General features: G+C 38.8%; 1 non-coding gene across 1 annotated transcript; it reads right to left on the minus strand.

Moving 5' to 3' along the window:
• Positions 1-276: 276 nt before the first annotated feature.
• On the minus strand, positions 277-407 carry LOC115868539. Its single transcript, XR_004045660.1, has one exon. It is a non-coding gene; the product is annotated as a small nucleolar RNA SNORA31 (small nucleolar RNA).
• Between the last annotated feature and the right edge of the window lie 17,186 nt (positions 408-17,593).

Below are 17,593 nucleotides of genomic sequence, written 5' to 3' on the forward strand. Positions count from 1 at the left end.
CATGATTAGATTTAGGATTCAGAGAGTAGTCTATATATACTCACATATAGAGGTAGAGGGCCTTTTTAATTGCTACTGGCTATTGGCTATTCACTGACATATAAATCTCTTGAATAATTTTATAAACATACTTTCTAGTTCACTTCAGAATCCAAGTGATTTCCTGGTTTTGTGTTAATTTCAAGAGAAAATGTGCATCTCCTAAAACCTTGAGGCTTAAATTTTCAGTCTCACACACCTATGAGATTTACTAAACCCAAACTTTTATATATATATAACTGTACTCCCCTATTCAATCATGGCTGCCATGGGCAGGCAGACAGAAAGCACTGGGACATTTTCTCTTGCATCTGAAGGAAACCTTTAGAGCAAACAGTGACTGCTCCAGTTCTGTGAAATAGATGCTTTACTTTAAAAATATTTTTTAATCTTTTGAATTTACTGAAAAAGAATGATGCTATGAGCCAAGTTGTGTCTTATAAAAATATATTGCATATCCTAACCTCTATTACAGTAGTTATATCCCATTTGGGAATGGGTTGTCTTTCCTATGCCAATGAGACAGGATTAGTGGAGGGTATAATGGTAAGTGTAGTAGTCACATAATTTCATATCAACTTGATGAATAAGTATAGGGGTGGGGGCTAGCCTGTCAATTGGGTCACAGCCTCATGAGGCCTCCTTGTGGGCATGGTCTTCTCATGAGGATTCGAAGGAACTTCCTCTTCTCCTGGGAAGCAGGCCACACACCCCATACTCTCTCTGCTTCACCTTCCAGTTGAGGAAATACACTGAGAGAGATGAAGGAGCCACTTAGAGACCTGCACCAGTGCTGAGATGCTTCCACTTCCACTGGATCCACAAGACTTTATACCACTGGCCTGTGATCTTACTGCATTTGGCATCATTGTGTGCTACATTAGTCTCAAGAGGAATTTATGGACTAGTATTGAACATTTGGCCAATATTGGACTTATGGACTTGATTTGGATGGGGCCGGGATATTTTTTCAATATGCAATTGCTCTTTGATGTAAAGTTCTCTTATACACATATGAGTGTCTCTGGATTTGTTTCTCTAGTCAACTGGCCTAACACATCCATAATAAACTTTTTATCTAATTTCAATTTTCAATACTGACCTGTTTCAAGTCTTACTGAAAACCTAACAATGTTTCAAAATTAACACAAGCTTCACACTTCTGATCTTAGTTTTCCTCTCTAAAAAATACACACCTTCTCTACAGATATAGGATCATCACGAATTAGAGCAAACTGAAGGCATTTAACAACAAAAAGAAAGAGCAAGCAATCAGTTGAAGACAAAACAAGTTGCTTGCAGGGTACAGTGTTTCCATTCAAGGATAAGGTCAAAATGTTTGCTTACCAGAATAATAACTATTATGTCGTCCACCTGGACAAAACATGAACAAATGTACTAGAAATGATTTATAAAACTTAGAGTTCCCTGAGACTGGGGTTTTCCAGCTGTGATACTTAGCCCATTGCTTATACAACATCCACTTACGCTCACCTCAGTATCTGCACTGGAGGATTTAAGAACTAAAGAGATCTGTGTGAGTATGATGTTCATGATGTGTGTGGCACAGCAGCAGAGCACCTAGCAAGGTTGAACTGGCAATTTTGTGTTTAGCAGCCATTGTGCCACCGGAAATCCAAGCAGCACCTCCAGGACTCCCTGCGATGCAGATTGAAAGTGCTAATAGGACAAACTTTGCATAAAATTTGCCAGTAATAAGTTCTTTCAAATTTAGCATATATGTCTCTACCTGTTACAATCAAAAACTTCCACAGAATAGATGAGGTCCTGTTAACTGGCAAGTCAGAATCTTCAGTCTCAATTGCCTGATACAATATAACCTTCTGTGTTAGGCAGGGTTCGCTAGAGAAACAAAACAAGGACACTTATGATATATATATGATATATATATCTATCTATATATATATATATATATTTTATACTGTAAGAAGGAATATAACAGCTAATTAATCCATATAACAGGTAAGAGAACTCAGTTCAACTCACTTCTGTGGAACAGTTAATATACTGGAAATCCTTTGACTGATGTGGGCTGCCAAGTCCAAGGTCAAGGAAGCAGACAGTGGAGTCCTTCCTCAGGCAAGACAGACAGTCTGCCCACAGGCAGCAAACAGCAGGGTGGGTCAGCAACAATCAGTAGCTTAGGAGCTTATCAAAACAAGCCCAGTTAGGCTGTCAAACTCAAGCAATGCACTGCAACAGGATCCACCAACCTCATGCTCTAGCAAAAGGATACATGGGTTGCTTTGGTCCACAGGTAGTGTAATTCTCAGATTGAGGCAGAGAACTAGCTAGAGCAGCTGCACACTGACTGATCTGATCACCAGAGAGCAAGAGAGAAGGGGATGGGCCTTGCAGAGCCATTTATCTCTTTGCCCTCCACTCAAACTGCCACCTGACTAATCCCACATATTCTTATTATTCAAGTTGGCACAATAAATCTATCACACCTACCATACCTCCTTAGAAGAGTGAGTGATACAGACTGACAGAATTACAAAGGTCATGTTGGAAAGGTAAACTTTACTAAAATTTTGTTGATGGATTCAAAATGCTACATTCCTTGTCAAGATTAAAATATGCTCTCTTTGACTCCCATACCTACTAAAAAAGGTGTTCAGGCACAATTACTGCACACTACAAATTAGAGATACACTTTTATGACTAATGAAGCACTAAAATATTTTTTACAATTATTTCCAAAATGTTTCTAGTTTGCTACAACCTTTAATTTTTGTAGTAAAGTTATCAATATTAAATTAAATATCATTGGGACTTTTATGGAAGTGAAATGAAAAACCCATATACTGTGTTTGAAGAACTGCACAGCATAAACTATAGTATTTTTAGTTAATATTGGATAAGTTGAAATTGAACAAATCATTTACTTTAAATGGTACTCTAATCTAGAATTCAAAAATAAATTTTAATTTTATTACTCATAGAAATATACTATTTTTGTTTAAAACAAGCGTAGTAAGATGCCCTTGAGTTGATTCTAACTCATGATAATCTGATTAAAAAGTAAAACATAGCCCATTGCCCAGTTTTTTGCCATCTTCTTGAACAATGGTATGTATGAATCCATTATATTGGTCACTGTGTCAACCCATATCATTGAGGTTTTTGTTATCCACGCAGGCCCTCCACATCACCAAACATGATCTCCTTGTCTAGCATTTGGGCCCTCTTGAGAGTATATCCAAAATAATTAAGTTTGACTCTTAGAAAATATTTTAGATTAATAGGATTTCCATTGGCTAAATTTTGAAACTAGAAGCTTTGGCAATACACCTTGATTCCTACTCTAGCTTAATTCTGAAAGTTGATCAGTGCCCTGTCCATCATGGGTGACCCAGCTGGTGGTATATTAAATATTAGTGGCATATGTTCCAGCATTCCAACAACATCCACACCACAACTGCACCACAAACTGTTAGACAGCTGATACAGAGAGGAAAACAATTCAGAGAAAGTGGGGTTTTAAAACATGTCCGTCCAAAAAAAATGTACATCCTTAATCCACACTAAAGTGAAGATTTAAGTACTGCCTATTCAAGATACAAAACATTAAAAGAAAAATAAAATTCAAAGTGTGCAATTATGATTTCAAATCAATTACTTATGATGGTTTAGGCTGTACAAATCAATACCTACACTGTATAAATTTGCTGAAGAAAGGTGCATATTTTGAACCACCCCAGATTTTGAATTCAATCGATCTGTGTCCGTTTGGAACAGCATTAATTTTAGTCTAGATTTATATGCTAAAGTCTGATGACAGAGTAAGCATTGAAACTACCTAAAATGAAATTCAGGAGTAAAATACACCAGGAAGTGATAGAATTTAAGACATAAATTCTAATACGTTTAGGTTACAAATCTAATATGCAGCAGCATTCTGTTCTTCCGAATGATAAAGATCCTGGATTAGTAGATGTAATGACCTAATGGATCCCTCAGTGTAGTCAAGCTAAAAGATTTTGATATAAATCTGAGTACTTGGTCCAATATTTCTCAAAAATACCTGCACATATTGTGGCAGATACATAATCTCCTGTCAACTTGGGAATGGATGGAGTCTACCCTGTCAATCAGGTTGCAGCTTGACCTCATTTGAAGATGCTATGAAGATAAAGAGGTCAGACTGACAATCTCTGCAACACGTTGCTGTGGACAAGCCACATGGTGCTACACTGATGGAGCCAGAGCCCTAGAGCTGGAGGAGCCACATGGAGACCCACGCCACTGCTGAGATGCTTCCACCACCACTGGATCCACTAGGCTTTCCACCCACTGACCAGTGATCTTCCTGCATTCAGTATCATTGCAAGGCTGCGTGAGTCTAAAGAGGAATTTATGGATTGGTTTCAAAATATAGAGTAATAATGGACATGTGGAATTGATCTGGATTGGCCTGGGATGGTTCTTAATATACAATTACCCTTTGTGTTAGTCTGGGTACTTTGAAGAAACAAATCCACAGAAACTCATGTATAGGAGAGAGTTTAATATAAAGATTAAGTGCACATCAAGAAAACATCCCAACCCAGTGCTGCCCAAGGCCACAAGTCCAACATATGTCCAACACCAATCCACAAAGTCCTTCTCCACCTCACAAAACACACGCAATGATTCCGACTGCAGGAGGAAAGCCGAGTCAGTGAATGTGTAAGCATCTCAGCACTGGCAGGGGTCTCCATGTGGCTGCTCCAGCACCCAGGTCTGAATCAGGGTAGGTCCATGTGGCTTCTCCTTGGGGATGTCTTGCAGGAAGTGAGCCCTGTCAGTTGAAGCAGGGAACTGGCTAAGGCAGCTGCATCTTGGTCCAACCATCACAAACAAGAGACCCGAGAACTAGAAAAGCGAGGCTCACTAAGCCATTTATCCCTCTGCCCTTCAATTAACCCCAGATGTTTACTGGTCAGGTTGGTACAATAAACAAACTACCTCACTCTTTAAATAAAACTCTTTCTTATACGCATGAGTGTCTATGAATTTGCTTCTCTAGTAAACCCAAATTAACGCACATATAAATATATTGTATGACTTTTTTTTACTTCGAAGGATAGTTCTGATACATATCATGCCCATCTCAAACTCCAAAAAGTCCCCTGCCTGAAGTAGATGTTGGTAGAAGTTTTACTAACTTATTCTTTGAAGCCAGAGGTCAGTAAGGTTCATCACTTTAGCCACCCTCATCTAGTTGCCGTGGAAAGGGCTTCAGACAGAATTGTCTATTGCAGAAGCTGTCAGGTCTGCATGTCTTCTTTCTTCTCTGCTTCTGCTCATTAATGTTTGGCTCTGATAATTGGCTATTCACTAGAGTCTAATTAGTGGAGTCATTAGTGGAGTATAAGTCTATGTATCATCTTTTAGATCATCTATTTTACTGTTATGTACCTATTCGAAGAGTCATCTTCAAATTCTTCTGGGTGCAACAAATAGATTAAATGACAAAATTAGCTTCTTATCCCTTTTATGTTTTAGCTATGTTGTCAGAGTGTAAACATCACAGTTTCTGAGATGGAAGCCACATATTGAGAGATTGGTATTACTTATGTAACAAATTGTTAGTCATCTTGGATTTCCTACTCTGCTGGGAAATTTTTGGGTTATGGTATTCCACCAAATATCTCAAGGCAAGTTATGTCTGATTTGGTTCATATACACATGGGTTTTTAATTTTTTTGTTTATTTGTTTTTAAGGGAAATAATCTGCATAGAGATGCATACAAAGGAATGACAGATGCCAACAGACACCAAGAACTCCCTGAGGCTACTGACAAAGACCGTTGCTTATCTAACTTTGTCTTTACTGTGGTGGCTTGCGTGTTGCTGTCATCCTGGAAGCAATCTCATTGATATTTCAAATGCCAGAAGTTCACCCAGAAGTTCCCAGCAACTCTTCAGACTACCAGCAGACAAAGACGGAATAGGCTGTGGACTTCTGAGGAATTGGCCACCAAAAACTTTCTGGACAACACTGAAAAACTGTCAGATTCTGATAACCTTCTCAGACACTTAAAATCTCAAGGATATAAACAGAAATGTCTTCTCATAGTAGAGTCTACCATAATAATGTGGCTAGAGGAAAGCCTATGGGGGCAAAGCCTTTTTAACCTGCATTTGCTCCTGAGGCATGACTCCTAATGAGAAGAAAGAGCTACATACATACATTTGGAACTGGGGATGTACAAAGCATGAAGTTATCATCAGGAATGGCATTTTATGATCTATCTTGAAGTACAATACTGTCTGTGATAGGAATATATTTATCTGATTTAAGGAAATCAAATCAAGACAACTATTATTCAAATTTATGCACCAACTACCAAAGCTAGTATTGAAGAATTCTACCAAGGTCTAAAGTCTGAAATTGTTCAATCAGGATGCATTGATAATTATTGGTGATTGAAATTCAAAAGCTGTTAGAAACAAAAAGAAAGGAACAGGAGTTGAAAAATATTCTTTTGGTGATAGAAACAAATTTAGAGATTTCATGATAGAATTTTTCAAAGCAAATGACTTGTTCATAGCAATGTTTTTTTCAACAGCATTAATTGTGACTATACACATGGATTTCCCCTGGTGGAATACACAGAAATCAAATGGATTACATCTATGATGAGGTAGGTAGTTTATTGTGCCAACCTGGCCAATAAGCACACATGCGGTGGAGGGATAAATGGCTTGGTGAGCCTCACCTTTCTAGTTCTCAGTTCCCTTGCTTTGTGATGGTCAGACCAGGGTGCAGCTCCCTTAGCCACTTCCCTGCTTCAGCTGGCAAGGCTCACTTCCTGCAAGACATCCCTGAGGAGAAGCCACATGGACCTACACTGATGCAGCCCTGGATGCTGGAGCAGCCGTGTGGAGATGCCTGTCAATGCTGAGATGATTACATGTTCACTGATATGGTTTTCCTCCTGCAGTAGGAATCATTCGTGTGCTTTGTGAGATGGAGGAGGACTTTGTGGGTTGGTGTTGGATGTATGGGTTAAATTTGGACTTGTGGGCTTGGGCAGCACTGGGTTGAGGTGTTTTCTTGATGTGCACTTAACCTTTATATAAAACTCTCTCTTATACATATGAGTTTCTCTAAAATACCCAGACTAACACATATGGGAAGAAGCAATGGAGAAACTCTGACTCAGCAGCTAAAATGAGGACAAGATCTGATTATGCAACACACCACCAATTTCTCATCTATAACTTCTGATTGAAGCTTAAGTAATTGAAAATAAGTCCACGAGATCCAAAACATGACCTTGAGTCTGCCCCAGCTGAATTCTGAGTACATCTCCAAAATAAATATGATGGATTAAACACTAATGAAAAGAGATCTGATGAGCTGTGAAAAGGCATCCATCACATCATTCAGGAAGAAAACAAAGGTCATTAATTACAAGAGAAGAAAGAAAGAAAAGATCAAAATGAGTGTCAGAAGAGAATCTGAAACTTGCTCTTAATCAAAGATTAGTTAAGACAAATGGAGGAAATACTGAAGTCAAAGATCTGAGCAGCAAATTGCCAAAAAGAAAGAACATGTTCAGCCTACATTAAATTGAAAGAACTAAAGAAAGTATTGAAGCCTTGTGCTTTAAAATGATACACGACGCGTCAAAAAAAAATGGAAAGAACATACGTAGTAACATACCAAAAACACCTAGCCAACATTTCACCATTTCAAGAGGTAGCATAGGAACAAGAATTAATGGTTCTGCAGTTTCTCTGTAGAAGTTCAAGTTTTACTGAAAGCATTAGCCAAAAACAAGGCTCTAGGAATTGAGGGAATATCAACTGAAATGTTTCAACAAGCTGATGTAGCACTGAAATCATTCACTTATCTATGCCAGGAAATTTGGAAGGTTTCTACTCGGCCAACTGATTGGAAGAGAACCATATTTGTACCCAAGCAAAAGGAGACGCAACAGAATGCTCAAATTTTAGAACAATAGCATTAGTATTTTATGTAATGAAATTTTGCTGAAGATCATTCAACAGCAATTGTGGTAATACATTGACAGGAACCGCCCAAGGTTCAGTCTGGATTCAGAAGAGAATGTGGAACAAGGGATATCATTGCCAATGTCAAATGGATCTTGACTCAAAGCAGAGAATACCAGAAAGATATTTACTTTTGTTTTATTGACTGTGCCAAGTCATTGGACTGTGGGCATAACTGAGTAATCCTGAGAAGAATGGGAAATCCAGAACACTTACTTCAGTGTGCTCTGCACAATTCATACATGAATCAAATGGCAGAACAAGGGAATACTGCATGGTTTAAAATTTAATATTTAATCCATAATGCTGAGCAAGCCATCAGAGAAGCTGGTTTATAAGAAGAGGAATGTGGCCTCAAGATTACAGAAAACTTTCTCAACAACTTGCAATATGCAGATGACACAGCTTGTTTGTTGGGAGTGAGAGACTTGAAGCACTTACTGAAGACAATCTAAGATTGCAGCTCGGAATAGGGATTACTACTTAATTTACAGAAAAAACAAATCCCCACAAGTGTACCAATCTATAACATCATTATTAGTGGGGTAAAGATTGAAGCTGTGAATGATTTCATCTTCCTTAGATCCATAACAAATTTAATTGGAAGCAGCAGTAAAGGAATGAAACAATACATTGCATTGGGTAAATCTGTTGTACAAGACCTATTTAAAGTGTTGAAAAATAAGGCTGTTACTTTGAGCCCTAAAGGAGCCTGATCCAAGCCAAGATATTTTCAATTGCCTCATATGCATATAAAAAGGGACATTAAATAAGGAAGATGAAGAAGAAATGATGCATTTGACGCCTGGTGCTGATGAAGAATATTAGAGATCCCATGCACTGCCAAAAGAACAAACAAGTCTGTCTTGGAAAAGGGGCACCAGAATGCTCCTTAGAGGAAAGGAGGCAAAACTGCCCCTCAAGGACTTTAATACTGTCATCAGGGGACAGCAGTCCCTGAAGAAGGTAATGACGCTTGGTAAAATAGAGAGGCAACAAAAAAGAGGAAGCCCATCAACAAGATATATTGATGCACTTGCTCTAATAATGGACTCAAGCAGGGACAATTGGGAGGATGGCAGGCCGGCACCAGACGGGGGAGTGTTTCATTCTGCTGGACAGCAGGTCATTAGGACCTCATGGAGGTCTCCTAACAACAATACTCTGGTTCAACAGAGTGGTCTTCCCTACCTTCCCTATCTGTCTCTATCTTAAGAATCCTTTCATCAACCTTTGCTCTCTTCATCTAGGATGCTTTCAATGCCACCCCCCAACTTGTCAAGTCTTTGATCCTTAGTGTTCAATTGTCAAATCTGGTCTTCAGGTGTTCTCAAAACTCATGTGATTTACATTCAGGATTATAATTTGGCTTTCATAGACTTGTTTAACTTTTGTCAGCTTCAATCTGAATTTCCGTATAAATAATCAATTATATGTTCCTCTGTTGGCCCCTGCCCTTTTTTTGGTTGATGATATTGAGCTTCTACATTTGTCTTTTCCCACAGATACAGTCAATTTGATTCCTATGTATTTCAATCTATTGTCAGTTTGAGACTACTAAGAGTGAAGGGGTGTTTAGCCTGTCAATCAGGTCACAGCTGGACCTCATTTGGAGGCACTAAGGAGATAAATAGCTCATTGGAGGTGGGACACACACTCACTCCCTGGGAGATATTCTAGTTGACATGACATATTGAGCTACACTAGAGCCCTGGAGCTGAAGGAGCCACGTGGAGACGTCTGCCAGCATTGAGATGCTTACCCCACCACTGAATCCGCAAGACTTTCTACCCATTGGCCTGTAATCTTCCCGCATTAGGTGTCATTACACATGTTGCATGAGTCTGAATAGGAATTTATAGATTGGTATCAAACATTTGGGCTAATATTGGACTTATGAACTTAATATGGGCTGGGCTGGGATATTTTCTTAATGTACAATTATTTTTTGATATAAAACTCTCTTACATACATATGCGTGTGTATGAGTGTATTTCTCTAGTCAACACAGCTAGCACACCATCTGATGAGTTCTATGTATACAGTTTATATTTCTCTCAAAACTCACAATCGTAGAGTTGATGCCAACTCATAGTGACCATTTAGGAAAGGGTATAAGTGCCCCTCTGAGTTCCTGAGATTGTAACTGTGTATAGGAGTAGAAAGCCCCGTCTTTCTCTTGCAGAGTGGCTGGATGTTTTGAATTGCCAACCTTGCAGATCAAAGCTTAATGTATAACTGCTGCACCATAGACTAAGGCTACTTAGTCTATGTTTGGTATTGAAAAATGGTCTTAGCACGGCAGAAAGATAGGTCTTCAAAAATGTTATCATGAGTTCCTCGGCTTCATTTCTATTATCAAGGCCTTGTTTTGCACCTAATGATCCTCTTCTTTGTTTTCAATTTTTGCATTCAAATTGCCACTAATCTTTAATACATCTTGATATCAGGTTTGATCTATTTCTGATTGAAGAGTTTGGTAGAATTCCTCAATTTCTTCACAACTACTTTTAGTGATTAGTGCAAATTTTCCCTTGAAATAGACATATATGTGTTTCACTGGGTTTTTTTCACTGAAAAACCCAGGTTAAGATAGTACATACATTTGAGTTACAGTTGTATTAACCTGTCTTCCTTATAGGAATATTGATGATTTCCTGTCACAGAGAATAGTGTACTTTAATATAGGTATTGAAACATTTTTTTTTTACAATGAATGTGTCACTGTTCTTTGATTTACCATTACTGGCATAGTAAACCGTGATCGCCCAACTCAAAGTAGCCACTACCAATTCAGTTTTGCCTCCTACGTCTAGTACCGCTATCTTTATATATCCCATGTCATTTTGGATGATTTTCACTTTTCCTTGATTTCAATTTAGTATATTATAATGTCTGATTACTAATCAATGTATTCAGATGTTGCTTCATACACCATTAGTAAATAAAGGACACAAAACTTTATACACTCACGAAGTGCAACTCTGCTTTCAGAAGGCCATATTTTCCGGATCACATACTGAATGCCTTCCAACTTGAGTAACTCATCTTCAGCCAGATATCTGACAGTTCTCTGCTGCTATTCCTCAGGTTTATGGTGGCTAAGCCCTCAGAAATGAACAATCTGTTCTTTCTTCATAGCTTGCTATTCTAAGCTTTACTTAAACCTGTTCACCATGACTGACCCTCAGAGTTGAAATATTGGTGGCACAACTTCCAGCATCACAACTGCATGCAGGCCATTACAGGATGACAAACTAACAGATGAGTAACAGATAAAACTCTGAGGCTCTACTAAATAATGCCTGTCAAAAATTCCCTCGTATTTGGTTTTAAAATACAAAATAAATTCTTACCTCAATATTATTGTAATATCACTCAAATATAAACAAGTAGTTAGCTGGTTGCTGAACTTTCGTTGGTTTAATTACTGTCATTTTATTCATTTTCTAGGACTTCTGTGCCTGACCCAAGCCATAGTAATTTTCAGTAGCCTCGTATGAATGTGAACGTTGGACAATGAATAAGGAATACAGGAGAAGAGTCAGTTCATTTGAATTATGGTGCTGGCAAAGAATATTGAAAGTTCTGACCAAAGAAACCTGTTTGGAAGAAATACAGTCAGAATACCCCGTAGAGGCAAGGATGGGGAAGCTTGTCACGCATAATTTGGAAATGTTGAGAGACAAATGCTTTGTCGAGTAGAAGGGCAGAGGAAATGTGGAAAACCCTCTACAAGACTGACAGTGGCTGGGACAATGGGCTCAAACATAAAAGCAACCGTGAGGATGGTGCAGGAGCAGGCAGTGTTCAGCTCTTTTGTACATAAGGTCACTGTAAGTCGGAACTGACTTGATGGCACCTAGCAGCAATGACAACTACAGGTCTACTGTACCAAAGTATTACAAATGTGATGGCTTACATTATGTAAGTTGATTTGAAAATAAGGTTTTTGTCTTACAGTAGACCTGTTTTTGCTGCTGTTGGGTGCCATCAACTAGTTTCTGACCCATAGAGACCTTATGTACAACAGAATGAAACACTGCCCCGGTTCGGCGCCATCCTCACAGTCATTCCAATGTCTGAGCCCAATTCTGGAGATAAAGAGTCTAAAAATCAGGTTGTGGTTCTGTTAATATCTTCTGTGGGCTTTAAGGGAGAAGCTGTTTTATGCTTTGAGTCAAGGCAACTCAGGCAACCCCTAGTGTGTCCAAGTAGAACTGTTCTTCTGGTGACACCTGATAACATTGTCATTCTAATCCCTGCCCCATCTGCATGCACATTGGTTTGTTCCAGTGTTTCTCTCTTATTTTATAAGGACACCACTCATACTGGCTTAAACCCCATCCTACTTTACTACCATTTCATGTTAACTTACTTCCTAACTTATTTAAAGACCTAATTTTCAAACAAAATTAAGGTCCTATGGACTGAGGTTAAGACTTCAACATATATTTGGGGGGGCACAATCCTACCCCAAGTAGTCAGAAAAGTCTAATAAGTCTGCCTCACTACCAAACATAGTCGTTCTCGGTGTATTTGAGGGGATCTTCTGATTAGTTAAAAAGTAAGCTTTCCAAAGTTTTTGTGCTACAATATTTATTACTGAGAGTATGACTGACATATAATGGCAGGACCAATGTTTTATTACAAACACATTGAATATATATATATATATATATATTTCTCTATTTTTAAAAAAATTTCATTTTTCCACAAACTTTTTAAAGCTTCATTTTGTTGTTTTACAAGTTTTTCATTGGCTTTCTAGGAAACCACCCAAAAATATATTTTCAACAATGGACACTATAGTCAGAAGTTGTATCGCTGATGTTACTGACTACAAGGAAAATCATTTTGGAAAACCTGACTTTCGAGGACTTGTGAGTAAAAAAATGACTTAGATGGTTGGCAGTTGGAAACCGTCAGCAGCTCTGCAGGAGAAAGACGAGGCTCTCTACTCGTGTACGTCAGTCTCAGAACCCACAGGGGCCGCTGAGTCAGCAAGGACTGGAAGGCAGCGAGTGAGTTTTTAATCAATGGCTGAAAATAGGTACTGTGCATACTTTCTTATGGTTTAGGAGTCACTTAAACACTGCAGTGAAAAGACGTTTTCAAAGCGCTTAAATACAGAGGACCCACGAACTTATAAGAAAACCTTGATTGGTTGACATTTACAAAACTCTGACATGAGAAAATAGCTTTGTGACACTCACCACAACGACTGAGTCACTTAACAGCTTATTCTTTAGATTGTCCTAAGCCCAGCCTAAGTGAATGCTATGCCTGGAAGCATGTTGTGAGAGGAAGAGTCCGTACAAAGAAGGGTGCCCGAAAGCTACCTTAGGTATATTGGCTAGCTGAGCCTTGAAAGTCAGTTCAAAGTAATGCGTAAACAGAACGAAAAAGAAGTCTGTCCTACGTGTTTGGCAGAAGCCTGTCCCAATGCTAAATATTACTCCTAATAAGAGTCTGCGCGCTCTAGCAGACACATGGCCCTAACTCCAAGTTCGACAGCAAAAGAGAGGTCGTTTAGGAGGTGACATTAGTTGAATGCCTTACAGCAAAGGATGCTATCTTGATGGTGTCCTGCTTCTGCTGAGGAAAGCAACTATATACACCCACACATACAAAATTTTCAATAGTATTATTTACAACAGCAGAAGCATGCCTACCAGATTAATACATGTCCTAATAAAGCAAGGAGGGCGTTAAAGTAAATATATAATACTCTACTTATTTTATATTAAATAATAAATATATAAAGTAAGTAGAATAGTTCTCAACCACTATTCATTGAACACCCTCAAGGCAAGAGGTCCTAACTAAAGTCCAATGTCCACCAGTTCTATACCCTGGTGATAGCAGTCAACTGCTTCTTCTCATACTGGGGAGCTTCAGCCTTCAGACCAAGGGCCACAGGTGAGTTTGAGGTAAAGCTCAGTTAGACTATGTACTTTTACTTTTAATTCATACCTTGAAGGAGTCACATAAAGATGTGTCACATTAATTCAGGTTTCAGAAAAATCACAGAATCTATTGTTGACTATTAAAAAGCAGGCAGAAAAATAAGATTCCTTAAGTCTTAGGACAATCTCAGGATGTCTCTGTTCAAACAACATGAGTGATTCAGACTGCCAATTTACAAAACAGGCAGGAAGAGCTGGAGTTTTGTTGAATATGACATTCAAGAAGGCAGGAAGGCAGCATGAATTTAGTTCAACAAACTATCTCTCCAAACTGGTGGTGGTGGGGGGACTAAATACCAACTCAGGCTCCCTATAGGATAGGGTAGAAATGCCCGTGTGGGTTTCTGAGACTCTAAGTCTTTATATAAATGGAAAGTCTTGTCTCTATGTTAACTCCGGTTTGGCTGGTGGTTTCAAACTGTTGACCTAGTGATTAGCAGTCCAATATATCATCACAGTACCACCTGGGTGCCTCTAAACAGAAAAAAAAGTTGGGCATTTTTGCTTTTATACATTAGGAAAAGGATGTCTAGAAAAGGAATAGTATTAATCTTGCAACTAAGTTAATAAATATTATGCCTTTTCACTGATGCTGCTATCTGCTTGGTTGGTCGGCAGTCATCACACCTTAATGGTACAGTGGAGCAACTTACCTTTCCCTGGGACTCAAAAGAATACTTTTCTATCTGTTTACTAGAACATTCCTGGTACAGTAGTTAAAATTAGAAACTGATAATTCATTTCAATTTTTTACTACTAAAGAAAAGATAACAAATTATATTGAAAGTATCAAAGTAATAATAGTTCTCAGTCCCTTTTCACTTATTTTACTGTTAGATGGACAGAAACTGGCAAAGGGAGATGACGCCAGAAATTGTAACACAAATGCCCAGTACATATGTCTCCAACACAGAGGAAGTTGAAGGGCAGAGCAGACACCTTTCAAAATCAATGAGATAGACCAGAGAGAGTAAAGGCTGGTTGAAAAGGACAAGCCACTCACATTAACCCCCACAAAGACTTCGTAGATTCGTGAATTTGGGGGTTAGGCATTGCAGGAAGTCTGGAGTACATATGTGGAAAGAGGGGGTATACTACAAGAGGAGCAGGCAATAGCAGAAGACCTACCAGAAAGTCAACCTATGGTGAGAGGTTTGCCATTAGCAGAGTTTAAGGTTTGGCTAGGCATTCCGTGGGACATTTTAGACTAGCTAAGGCCCCTTTGAACTTCTTTATCAAAGTGTCTCCTTCAATAAACTCACCTTTTCTGTTCAAACCTTTTCTCTGACGCTGGTCTGAATTTTGTTCCTTGCCTGAAATTTTGGGATTGGACAAGAACAGAGGAATGAAGAGGCTTGAAACTTTGAGCCTCCTCCTGGTAACATCACAATGAATCTATTTAATTCTCTTTTACTTAAGTCAATTTTATAAATCTCCAACTTCTAGAAGACAACAACAAAGGCAAATTAGTTCACCACAAACTCCAACTAAAATCACAAAACTAGACTACAAAGGAAAACAAAATGTATGGAGCACCAGCAGTTTACTAAAGGCCTGAAATGATATCAAATGCCCCCTTTTGTCTTGCTGATTCCAATCTTGGAAATTACGGCTTTGCAATTATCTGGCTCCTTCATGCTGAGCTGGGGCTGTACGGGTAATTGTTGAGAATCATGAAAACAGATAGGGGGATAAATTAAAGTTTGGCAACATTCAAATGAATAAATTGAGGCCCATCGCTAGATTCAAGGAGCATCATGGTATTTTCTGTGAGATCAAAACATGTTTGCTACCACTTCCTGAAAGATAATTTTTACTAAGCATGGAACACAAATACAAATCACAAGGATAACTACTCAGTTGGTAAATAAAGATGTCAGTAATTTATTTATTGTGGGAAAGGGGGCTCCTAAACCAACTGGATTTTCTCATTTGCTTTCTTATGATTGAGTGTGCCAATGAGATACTTTTTGAATGGCCTCTAGACTTTGTTTTTCTAGTGGTATTGTTGCAGATACAGCATGTCTTTATTATTATCTGCTGTGCTTTTAAGCTTTTCTCTGCACCTAGTGCTAGAAATTGCACAGTGAATGAAAGGTTCTGAATAACTCATTCCACTCGTCATAATATTCAAGGAGGGAGAACTGACCAGAGGAAATACCATCAAACCTTGAATGGTTTAGAATTGTGTTGGTCCAGGAAGAGGGAGGTGGAGAATCAGCTGTCTTCCTCCCAGTCCCTCCTTGGGTACATTTGAGCGGGGGAAAGAAAAAAATTCAAAAGTTCATTGACCATTAAAAATACATCCCCATTAAATACTTTATGCCCAAAGTATAAGGCCTATTTCTGCACTTTCTATTTCAGTTCCTGGGGTACAGTTTTCATCTACAAAAACGTGTGCATCCCATGGGCACACAAAGAAAGGGTGCCATTAGGGTTTTCTGGCAGCTACACTTCGTTTGCATTCTTAAACGGCAGATCACGTCCTGTCTGGTTATAAGAGGGAAAAAAGCTATAAATCTTTAAATTCTTGGTTGGGGATTTGTCCCAAAGAGGCAACTCATCATTTTTACTAGTGGAATTCAAAAGATTCACATGAGTAAGAAACATGGGAGAGAAAAGGAGGATTTCACTAACCAGTCACGGATTTGGATGCAGGATTCTTGATGGAACAATTAGGGATTAATGGGTGATGTCCACACTGGGTCTTCCATAGGACTTAATGTTGCTGAGACTGGTAACAAAATTAATGGTTGTTACTATGTGGGGGATAGATAACAGGCTATTTGAGGACCTGACATATCTGTTAGGCAAGTGGATGGGTTCTTGATATCTAGTTATAGTGATGCAAAATGTCCTCCACGTCTGTTTCCTATATGCACAGGGTAGCTTTATTATTATTATTAAATACAAAAACATGTTCCTGAATCAGAGAGTGTCACCATAGTGATAGAATGGAAAAGCCACAGTTTCTAAGATGTTATCTGTTCTTAAGGTAAATATAGAAAGGGGTGTTGTCTTCAAGGTACAAACAACCCCCTGCATTCTGAGGGTCCAAGCTCCTACCTAGCTGCACAGGCCAAGTGTTAGATATTTTACTGGGTAACGTTAGGTGTCTCTAATTTTTACAGTGAGATTCCGTACTGTCTGCAAAATAGTGGGGACTCAGCCAATGCCTTCAAGAAAAGCAGTCTGCAAGATCAAAGAGAGAAAGATAAAAGCAGGAACTTCGTCTCTCTCGTTGTTGATTTCTCTGAAACATGTACTTTAGATCCTACACTGGAATACAAGAATAGGAAGAAGCTTCAAGTTCTGCAAAATGAGCACCAAGTGCTTCTCTCCTTCTTCTAGGGCTGCTCTCTTCATTCGGGTGTAATGTCACTAGGGAAGCAGTTATAAGGTCAAGCTATGCATTTCATTGAGTATCCCACATACACAAATCCTCTTGAAAGTGCTAAAGAGCACAGGTGCTACTTCAAGGACCAAGGTGGCCTGACTCAAAACTCAAAAACTCAAACTCACTGTCATCAAGTCAATGCTGACTCATAGCAACCCTG

The sequence above is a fragment of the Echinops telfairi genome, unplaced genomic scaffold, assembly GCF_000313985.2.
Source record: "Echinops telfairi isolate 266 unplaced genomic scaffold, ASM31398v2 ScPeMD7_11;HRSCAF=52, whole genome shotgun sequence".
Lineage (NCBI taxonomy): Eukaryota > Metazoa > Chordata > Mammalia > Afrosoricida > Tenrecidae > Echinops > Echinops telfairi.